Below are 10,119 nucleotides of genomic sequence, written 5' to 3' on the forward strand. Positions count from 1 at the left end.
CACTAAATCATTTTACTTGTAAATATTTTGGTATCTATATTGCTAAAAGATAGGTACTAAAATAAATGTAATGGAACACCATTATGACATCTAAAAACTTGAACAGTTTCTTATAGTATTAAACATTCAGTAAGTGTTGCGATTTCCAGTTGCTTCGTGTCATTTTTTAAATGGTTTGTTTCAACTGGGATCCACAGATGGGCCACACAGAGCAAATAACTATAAGTTAACTTTCTCTCTTTCTCTCTTTCCTCTTACAATTTATTTGTTGAAGAAAACCAGGTTGTTTGTCTTGTGGAGTTTCTCAGTCTGTTTTTCTTGATGTCATCCTTGTAATGTCATACCATGTTCCTCTTTCAACTGTATTACCTGTAAAATGGGCAGTTAGAAACAGAGGATTGATCAGGTCCAGGTGCACTGGGGGTGAGGGTGGGGAAGGTATGTCATCATTGGTGGGGCCACAGACTTGATCCAGAGGGCTGTGGTATCTGCCTGGCTTTCCTCCTTCCATGATGGCTCTCCTTTGGTGTTGATGATCACTGCCTGCATCCATTACATTAGGAGTCCCAAAGTGTGTGCTGAATGCTCTGGACACCTCCTGCACCCAGTTAACTCTTCCACAGTCCTCAGAACTTAACAAGGAAATGATTGGTTGCAGAATAGTTTCCTCATCCCCTAGCTGGGTCACATTTCCTTCTTAGGGCTTATAACACCTCATACTTCTCCAGCACAACCTGTGTGTTTATTTAGGAGTCTGCACAGTGGTCCTGCTCAATGGTAAACCCCTTGTGGGCAGAGGCTGTATGTTTTCCTCCTTGCTATATTTCTAGTGATTGGCACTGAGTAGCTGCTCAGTAAGTATTTTTTGAATGAATGAGTGAATGAGCTCTTTCGCTCCTGGCCCCCTGGAAGAGCTTGGAGAGGGGTTGGAAAAGAGGTAGCTGTAGAGGCCCCAGAATAAGTCTTGTCTTGGGGTCCTCTCACCTTGTTGTTGAATTTCAAAATGTGACTTGCCCCTTTCTGCAGTGGGCGGCATTTTAAAAAATGAATAACTTCTCGCTTTCCTCCTTCCCAGTCCTGAGATACACAGAATATCACATCTTTAATCATTGCCAAAAATGCAGGATTTTTCTTTCATGGATAATAAAATGTCTTCCTTTCAAAGGGTCCTGACATGATTATCGGGAGCCCTTCCCCTCTGCTTTTGAGCTCCTTGGAGTGGTCTACCATTCACCAGCTCCCGATGAATTAAAAGGAGGGAAACTCAGGATTCCACAAGAAGAAAATCAAATGGTCCAAATCATGTGGGAGGGAAGGCACCCACCAGGCTGCTGGGAAGAGGGCAGGAGATTTTAGGCCTGCCCCTTGCAGCTTCTTTCTAGGGACCAACACAAATGAGAGGACATGGGAAGGTCATATTTGCTTGGAGTCTTGAGAACCTCGTTGGAGGATGTGGCTGCAGGTGGAGAGGCAGGACCTCCTTTACTCCTGGGGGAAAGAAGAAAGGGAGAATTGAGCACCCCTCTCCTCTTGGGGTTAATTGCATTTAGCCTAGGGCAGGCTAAATGAAACAGCCCAGAACAAACCTTCCCTGACACTGACTTCAAAGTTTCCACTAAAACTGCTCTGCTCTAAAACAAGGGGCTCAGAGGGTTCCTAGCTCTCTGCACTGGCAGTGCCAGGAACCCTGGGTACCAGGCAAAGGAGTCCTGCTGTCCTTCAGAGGCCAAGCCAAGTGTGTGATGAGGACTGGGGTCACTGAGGCTGCTGGATTAGTGGCTGGCCTCAGTCAGGTTTCATTTTCTCTATGTTCAGCTCAGAGGAACCTCATGCCTTATAGAGGGTATAATTCAGGGACCTGAGCCTGAAGAACCTACCACAGTTTGTTTATTGGCTTAGCTTCTTCTGGGGCCTTCTGAGGTAATGTGAATGATTTATTCTTCACTTTTTGTTTGTCTGTCTGTTTGGTTTAACAGCAGTAAGGATATAATTTGAAGTTAATGAGACCTTGTATGAAAACCCAGCATTCCAGAGCTACCTTTTGCTCCCAAGTGCTGTCTCTGAGGGTGACACCTTGGAAGACATTTGTCTTATTGCCAGGTGGCTCCCCTCACTCAAAAATGCTTTGGGCCTTGGTTGGTGTGGCTCAGTGGGTTGTTGTGGGCCAGGTCCCCAGTTGGGAACCTGTGAGAAGCAACCACACAGTGATGTTTCTCTCTCTCTCTTTCTCATTCCTTTCCCCTCTATTTAAAAATAAATAAATAAAATCTTCAAGAAAGTGCTTTGAAAACACATCTCATGGATGGGCCTTTGGGGCCTGTGCCATGCGCTTTCACGTGACTTCAGTGGTAGCAGATCTTGGTCCTGTGGACTATGCTTTGGTGATCAGATAAGAGGGTGTCCTCAATGTGGAATCCAAGTTGGCCTGGCCTGTGGCACTGTTCACAGCATCCAGCAACATGCTCAGGAGATGTTTGTGGAATAAAAGAAGATCAAACCCTGTCCAGGATCAAAAATGAAGTGTGATGAATCACAACACCTGGATGTGCTTGACTTTCTTGTTTGGTTTGTCAAAGGCCCTGGAAGGTATTTTCAGAAAATGACATAGTGATATGTCACCCCTTTGGCATGTCCCCAGAGTTCATAGAGCTAGTACATACTGCCAAAGGGAGTACCACATTTCAGAAGGAGATGACATTCCAGTTTCTTCAATTGTTGGGACTGTCATTCTGTGACTCTGGGCACCTGGCCATGGCTTACTCTGATCTGAATCTCCAACTCCTAACACAGCACATTAAACATGACAAGTGTCTTGGTTTGTGTTCTCTCAGAGCAGACTCTGAGACAGAGATATGAGTTCAAGTCATTTATTTGGGAGGAGATGCCGAAGAGCATAGTGAGGGCACACAAGCTAATAAAGGCTATGCTGAGGAGCAGGTGGGTGACTGGGGTTCGATCCTACTGGGCACCTTTTGGAAGACTGTGAGAAACTTACCATGGAATTGCCCTAGCTGAGGTCCCTCTGTTTCAACTCCTACCCCCTGCTACACCACAATTGAGGGTCATCCCTTGGCTGTTAGCTCCCAGCACTTCCAGGCTGCCTGTGGTGAGGGCTGAGCACACTTTGGCCATCAGCGAAAGCCTGAAGGTAGGGAGATGAATGCCTGAGATAGAGAGCCATTGCACTGTCTGGAGCTGTCCACTAAGCTGCAGGTGACTTCAGAAGGTCCAAGGGGATAAGGGCAAGTCAGTATGTTCTGCAATAAGTGATCAAATGCTTGTTGAAGGAACGTTTGTGGAGTGATTGAATGCCTCTGAATTTCACCTTCTTATAACACGAGGATAATGGTTTTCGCAAATATCATGCTCAACAAGAAAAAACCCCCTCAATTCTAATTTCACACACACACTCCTTACAATATTGAGCATTAAACACATATTAAAGGATTTATAATTAGCTCTGCTCAGCTCACGATGATAGCTCTCATTTTCTTGGCAACTACCTAGCATAGTGCATTGCATATATGTGTATTGGAAAGGGTGTAGGATTTGGAGTCAGATAGGACTGAGTTTGAGTTTTACTCCCACCTCTTTGTGACTTCTGGAAATTTATTTATTCTCTTTAAGCCTCCTTCTCTTGGAAGTGAAGCAATAATGTCATCTCCCAGAGGTGTTGTGAGGATCAAAAGAGAGGACGTTGGTAAAAAGCAGTCAGCTATGGGTAAAACACTGTAGAATGTGAATTATTACTTTTCTTCATGTTCTTATTGCACTCAGATCATTCAATTATTTACTAAATATTTATCAAATGCTTACTTCAAGTGGGACACTGTCTTAAGTGTCGTGAAAATGACTGTGAACAAAATAGTGAAAAAATCCTTGCCTTCACGGACCTTAATTATTGGTAGAGGAGAGATTACAGACCATAAACAAAATAAATAAGCTCAATTTATAGTATGTTAAAAGGTGATAAATGCTATAGAAAAAAATAAAGCCAAGAAGAGAAATGGATAACTCAGAGGGGGTATATAGGGTAGTATATTAGTGTATTTACATGGAGAAGTTCAATGAGATTTTCCTAAGAAAATGATGTTTGAGCTCAGCTGAAAGACTCGAGGGAGCGAACCATGCTGACGTCTGGCAGAACGTTCCAGGCAGAGGGAGCAGCAGCAGCTGATGCAGTGATTCTATTTACACTATTTCTTTTCCTGAGTATTCCCAGCCATTTTCCTCCTCAGCAGCCTGGTTCCTGGAAGCAGGGTGGGGTCCTGGGTGAAACTGAAGAAAGCTAGGGTTTGCCTGTGGGATTCCTTTTCCTTCTTTATTCTTCCCTTCAGCCTCTCTGCCTATCTTTGCCATTACTCCCTACCCCCTGTTTAGTGCCTTCGTGTTTTCTTTTTCCTTCTTCCCCATACAATTTACTTTAAGAATATTTGTAATACTTTTATTTATACTAATGTGTAAATAACTGATAAGAAACCAATGTATTAATGTATATCAGATAAAGGCATAATTATAACCTAAAAGAGGACAAGGTCCTTGTTTGACTTGAGCCATAACAATAAATCCAATGTAGAAATGAAGTACAGAATGAGTTGAATAGTTCTTTGGTCTTCTCTACTCCCATGAAACTGCACACAGGCTGTGGCTTTCTGCCTCCTGGCAGAAGGGATAGGACTTGTCTCCCTGCCAGGCTGATGTTGACGTGATGTTAGTGCTGGTTCCTGCCTGCTGGGGCTAGAAACACTTTCGCTGAACTTCCTGCCCGAGTCCTCACTGGAGGAAGGAATAGCTGGAGTGAGACAAAAAGCCAGACTCTGTCCTTCAGTTTTTCAGATCTTTCCATATGTCCTGTGGACTGCCTCCCCTTTTCTCCAATGTGAGCTTGTGACTGTGGTGCTCTCCCTGTTCCAGAGACAGAGCATGGTAACTTGAGGCAGCCTGGAGACTGGAGGAGCCCGGGATTGGACAAGCCTCCTTGTGCTTCCCGATGTCCCAGCACAATCCTTCCCTGCGGAGGAGGGATTGGCCACGACAGCTGCTTTGGTATAGGCAAGACTTTTTCTAATGAAAAAAAAAAAAAAAAAAAAAACAGAGAGAGAAATTTAAAAAAGGTAAAAACTCTGCCTTGGGTTTGAAATTACCCGCAAAGTCACCTTTTTCAGTGCTCACAGACACACAACGCGCTCTGCCTCCGCTCTCAGCAAACCATATGCTGCGGCTGCTGCTGGCCGCGTCCTGGGGGATGGCTCTTTTCCCCTTCAGCAAGCCTCCAGAAATGTCATAGAAATTTATATGCTTATTCACAGAGCCGATAAAGCAGAAAACCGGTGTTTCAGCTATTTTTGTTTTGCTTTGCAGATGGAGAGTAAAAGGCATAAATCTCATTCTCATTGGACTCTGTGGCCCCTTCACTCTCCATTTTGCATCAGATGCTGCTCAGCCCATGGGGGCGATTCTCTGGAATTTGGGAGCCACCCCTCCCATGCCACTACTCATGTTGAAGACCTGACTGATAAAAGGATCAAATCCCAAGAAATGCTTGTTCTCCCTTGGGGTGCATCACCCTGGGTGTTCAACAGGAATTATCCTGGAGGGGAAACACCCACAATGGCATGCTGCTCCCTTTGTGATATCTGCATGTGTGTGTGGGATATTGCGTGGCCAGTTCTACTCTACTTACAGATCCTTGGCAGTGAGGCTCAGAATGAATGGTGTTTTGATTACTATTGCTTTGTGACTTAAATTTAAGGATCCCTCTCTCTTCCTGTTTGGCCCAAACCAGCTCTGGACCCCACAGGAACTTTGCTGTGAGCAAACAGGGAGGGAACGACAGGGAGAACTTCTGCCACCTTCACTAACCACTGAAATCCCTTTTGCTGAGGACAGACCCTTTTCCCTCACCTGTGATGCTCACTCACATAGATAATTTCTGACAGAGTGAGCTTCCAGGGTCACTAAATTCCTACCACACCAGGCATCCAAGAAATGGCTTTAGGGTACAATATCCCTATTTGAGGAAGAGCAGGGGAAAGGGCAAAACTGGATAATTCTACACCAAGCCCCATTCTTGGAACAAGCATCTCGCCTATTGGCTCTACATTCAAATCATTAAAAATTCAACCCCTTTTCCCATCTCTGCTTCCACCTCCCTGATCTGAGCTGCTCTCATCTCTCACCTGGATTGTTACTGGCCTCCCTGCTGCTCCAAGACCTCCTTAGTCTGTTTCCCACATAGTAGAAAGAAAGATCCTTAAACCTAATATGTGACCCTCCTCAGCTCAGAGACCTCCTGTGATATCACATTTGGCCAGACTCCTTACAATAGCTGACAAAGTCTTCTGGAATCTGAACCCTGTGACTGCCCAACCTCACCTCCTCCTTCTCTCCTTCTCGCCCCTTCTGCTCCATCCACACTGGCCTCCTTATGCGTCTCTACCAGACCAGCTGTGTTCCTGCTTCAGGAACTTTGCACTGGCTATTCCCACTGCCTGGAATGCTTTTACCTCAGATATCTATATGGCTTGCTCTTGCTCCTTTCAGGTCTCTGCTACGATGCTACCCCATTAGAGGAGCCCTCTTCAACCACTTGGCTTAAATTCTCAGGCCTGACCTACTCATATCTTTCTCTCCCATGCTCTGCTTATTGCACTTATTGCTCCTTGACATATATTTCTTGATTGTTTCTTGTTTGTTTACTATCTATCTCCTCCATTGGAACATAGCTCTGTGAGAGCAGGGGCTACACTCCAGTTTGTTCATTACTGCAGTGTCTGCAATGGGGCCTTGCACCTAGTAGGTGGTTAGTAAATATTGAATAAATGGACAGATTCCAGTCTTAACTCTTGAGGCAAGAAATACAATAGCACCATAATTTGTTTAAACCAGGGATTAGCAAGTATTTTCTGCAAAGTAACAGATAGTAAATTTTAGGCTTTGTGGACCATATAGTCTCTGTCAGAACTACTCAACTCTGCTGTTGCAGTGCAAAAGCAGTTCGAGTTAATATTGTGGTTTTTGCTTTCTGGTCCAGTTGAAGCACAGAGAAGTTGAGTGGCTGGTCTGGGGTCACACAGCACACTGGAGGCAAAAGCAGGGAAGGTATCCACGTTTCCTGATTTTCACTCAGGGATCAGTTTACTTAAGTTGCCTTCCTGTGGGCCACTTGGAGAAGGCCAGTGGGACTCTAACTTAGAGCTCAGCTGAGAGGCTTCCATTAGCATCACAGGAAGCTCATATTAAGTGCTAATTACATTAGGCGCTAATTGCATACAGTGTTATATGTTGGTGTCACTGGCCCTAAATTGGTATTAAGAGATAGAAGGGTACAGGAGAGGCTGAACAACTGGGACAGAGTCCAGGAGCTAAGAAATCAAGGTTGTTGCAGGTTGGGTCTAGAAATTTAAGAAGCAGACTCTGAGTGCATGACGATAAAATTAAGGAGGGACCTTGAGATTGACCCCTGTAGAAGAGAGGTGAAGGAAACAAGAGTAGGCAGAAGGAGAAGTTGATCTGCAATGCAAGCCCAAGGACAGCCTTAGCCGACACCAGGGGAGTTCTGGAGCTAGCGCATGGCCCTACTGAGGGATCCTCACTTGGACTGAGATGGCCAGGCCTCCCTATCCCCTCATTGAGCAGCCATTGATAAGAAGAAGCATTACGTTAGGTGAGATGCCTGCCCCTAAAGAGCTGACAGCCAAAGGCTATTTGCTGACATTACTCCAAGCAGCTGGGGCAGTGAGTTCTTCCTTCTTGGGAAGGGCTCTGGTCAGTACACCCTGGCAACCACCACAGGGATTAAGAAAGAGAAAAAGCAGAAGGGCTAATGAGATATTAGATGGGGCAAGAAAAATTACCCAGACAGACCAAAGCCAGAGCCAGGGAATCCAGGGCCTGTGCATCTGGAATGGAATTGCTCTACCCTCACTTCTTTACCTGTTAGGATTTGGTTGGGCAGTGAAGTGATTGAAAATACAAAATAACAGTGGCTTAAACAGAATAGAAGTATATAGTTCAGTAAATGAAGCTGGAGTTAGACAGCCCCAGGCTGTTCAAGCAGTTTCACAACGCTGTCAGAAATCCAGGCTTCTTCCATCTTCTTGCTTTACCCCCTTCTGTGCATGAGTACTTTTCATGGTTCAGGATGGCTGCACAAGCTCCAGCCATTACTTCTGTAGTTCAACAACCAACAGGAAGGAGGGAGTGATAAAGAAAGGCATGGCCCTTCCACTTAAGGACATTTTTTTCAGGTTACAGATGACACCTTAATCCTTTTGACCAGCAAACTTAGTCACATGGCCATGTGTATCTGCAAAGGAGTCTGGGAAATGCAGTTTTTATTCTAGATGTCTTATTTTTAACCCTGAGTCAGGAAAAAGTGATTAATAGATACCAGGGAACTATTAGCACTGTCCATTTCAACCTGACAAACTCTTCATCTTTAATTTTTAAAATTCCAGAGGATATGTTTATTGATTTGGGGGAGAGGGGTGAGAGAGAGAGAGAGAGAGAGAGAGAGAGAGAGAGAGAGAGAGAGAGAGAGGTCAATGTGAGAGAGAACATTGATCGGTTGACTCCTGTATGTACCTTTTGGTGTACAGGATGATGCTCCAATCAACTGAACCACCCAGCCAGGGCCAAACTCTTCATCTTTAGAGATCAACTCTTGGGGAAACCTTCAAGACCCCCTACCCCCAACACCCTGCCCCAGGTACATCTGTTCCCCCTCACTCAGCAATTCCTTAGCACTTTTATTGGGATTTATCTGTTTCTGTATATGACTTCCCCACTAAACCAGGAACTCCCTGAGGGTAGGGACCTTGTGTTACTCATCCTCTACCTCCAGCATATAAAATGAGCCTGCTGGCGCATAGTAGGTACTCAATAAATGCTTGTTGAACAAATTTCCAAAGAAACCTAATATGAACCTTAGCAAATGTTGCATTTCACACCTCTATTCACTTTTAAAAGTGCTATTAACTTTCATTAAAATTGATACATCACTAAGGAGTCCTAAGGAACCCCTTCAGTCTGAAAAAAATGACAGTTGATAGGCTGTTACCAATAAGTGAACATTTTCTCAAAAGCTCAGTTAAATGTAGAATGTGGTTTGAAGTGTTATTGTGCTCTGTGTTGTTAACAGAACCACAAGCCTTGAATGTTGTCACTAGTGCCTGTGGGAGGCAAGGACTGGGCCAACTTATCTGTAAGCATGCCCCCACGGAAGCCCCCGGGACACACACTTCTCAGTCAATAAGGGTTGGAGTCATTCTGCTCTCTCTCAAGGGAAAGGATGCTGTGGCTTGTGAGCTCAGGGGGTGAGGGCTGTGGGAGAAGGTTGTTCTTCAGAGGCTACATTCTTCATGTTGCAGACACTATTGGAGTTGGCATTAGCTATCATTAGCTCATAGCTGCCTCCTTCTCAGAGCAGCACTTCTCTTGGTCAGTGGGATCCACTTTGTCCAGAGGTGTCTGGGAGATTACACCCTACCTGGGGGTGAAGAAAAGGCATAGTCAACTCCCTCTGATAGAGGCACAAAAGCATGTACTACTTGCTTTAAGGGGAGGGGACAATTCTGTGATGACTTTCCTGCTGCACAGCACCCTGTGGGATCATGTTGAAATACGGTGCCCAACATATCCCAGTTTCATTGGGCTGTCCATTTTAGCACTGGAAGACTGTTCTGGGCAAACTGGGACAATTGTTTGGCTCCACCTTTTGCGGAGCCCACACCTCTGTTTTGCTGTTTGCTTCGGCCACCCTGCTTCCCTCCCTCTCCTGCAAGTTTTTCTGGAAAGCCCACCCTCAATAAATCACATGCACAAGCACCTCATTCCAGTCTCTGCTTCTAGGGAAGTGGCCTTTTCCGGTGTTCCCTCCCTTCTGAGTGCGAGCCAGAACCAAGGCTTTGGCTGAGGGTGAGGTGCTCTTGTCATAACCCATGGAGTTTACAGCTCAACTTAGCTTTCAGGTGTTCTGGTGACTCAGCACAGGTGGAAGTCATTGCTTTGTTGCTCTTTTCAGTGGCTACCCGTTGTCGCCCCCATGTTTCAGTGCGTGGGTTCCCACTGACATTCTTTAACCTTGGCAGGCACTGTGCTTTTGGCTCATCTCTCCTG

Source organism: Furipterus horrens, unplaced genomic scaffold (assembly GCF_987537825.1).
Source record: "Furipterus horrens unplaced genomic scaffold, mFurHor1.1.pri manual_scaffold_17, whole genome shotgun sequence".
Taxonomy (NCBI): Eukaryota; Metazoa; Chordata; class Mammalia; order Chiroptera; family Furipteridae; genus Furipterus; species Furipterus horrens.